Genomic DNA, 1,471 nt, shown 5'->3' with positions numbered 1-1,471 from the left:
AAGCGAAAAAGTTAAGAAACAAAATTTCGAGTTCATCTCCCCTAAGCGAGAAGGCCGCAACCTGGTTTTACACGAACCACTACAGGAACCACTTTGTGAGATTAAACCAGACAACATGACAAACAATCTGTCCCTGTAAACTGATTATAACCATAACTAAGAACGCAGCTACCCCAGCGTGGTCACATGCAGCCAGCGCTACTTCAATTGAAAGACTCCAACCATCACAAAATTCCGCACTCTGCACTGCAACAAGATGCATCAAAATAACTAAAAATCTACCGCTTACGCTCTGAATGCAACATGCTCCCCGTAGCCAATCACATCAGCTACCCTCGTCACTTAACTACGCCGCCAGCTTCAACTTAAGTAATTCTCACGGAAGAACGATATTCGAAAAAAGACAAATGAATTACCCATAGATCCAGTCGAGCTCGCTCTTGACGACCAGTAACTACGCAATATTGACTCTAAGCTTCATGAAACCAAAAAAGTTCATGACTGGTGTTCCTCCAATATGGTATAGACAATAATAGACATCGTCCCCATTGAAGCGCTTTACTTTCCCGTTTGACGGCTTGGTGTTTCACCGAAAATGGTATCGAAATCAGAATCATGAGACGTCCCAGTTACTGGAATCGTGTCCCCTTCTACCAAGGGGTACTTGACGGGTGCCGCATTGTGAGACCTAAACGAAACGACACAACAAACAACTTTTCCCTGAAACTGAATATAAACATAACTAAGACAGCAGCCTTCTGTGCGCAGAAATACTGAACAATGGAGCAAATAATACCAGGCGTAGCCCATCCTACTTTTGTAAACGTTCGAAACCCTCCAGACAAAAGCGCTGCCCATCTACAAGGCAACAGCAACAACATCGATCAATTCATAGCCTCTGAAATAATTGGATTGTTCCTATGACGTCACGATTTGATTGAAAGGATGATTCTTTTGGTAGATTTAGACCACCTGAAAAAAAAAACGATGTGGGATATGATATCAAAGACTTTTTGAGCTTGATTAGGATCCCTAAAAGTTTCAAATTAGCCTGTGTTTAGGCAAATTAGTGTGAATATTTTTTGTTTTCAGGTTCAATTTTTGAGAAGAGCCGATTGAAAGTGTGTCTTAATTTACAACATCAATTTTTTCCGTTCTTCTACATTTTTCTTTACAACGAAAACCGTACTATCAATTAATGATCTGCGTGTTCCTTAAAATTGAATTGTTCTCTTTGTCTTGCAGACTTTTAAGCAAAAAAGTTTTCCTGAAAAAAAATGTGTTACAAATTAAACTAAGCAGAGGACATTTTAAGCTAACGTTTTTAGTTTCCTTTGTTAATTTTCATCAACTTTGTTTTAGCTCTTTTAAGTTTGTATTACTATAATTATGATGTCTATACCAATTGAGTTCGATGCGAAAAAAGTGACGTGTAATGATTTTCTCTAAAATAAGATCTGTTTTCAGATTA

This window comes from Symsagittifera roscoffensis, chromosome 7 (assembly GCF_963678635.1).
Source record: "Symsagittifera roscoffensis chromosome 7, txSymRosc1.1, whole genome shotgun sequence".
Taxonomy (NCBI): Eukaryota; Metazoa; Xenacoelomorpha; order Acoela; family Convolutidae; genus Symsagittifera; species Symsagittifera roscoffensis.
Note: the sequence above shows the minus strand (reverse complement) of the source record.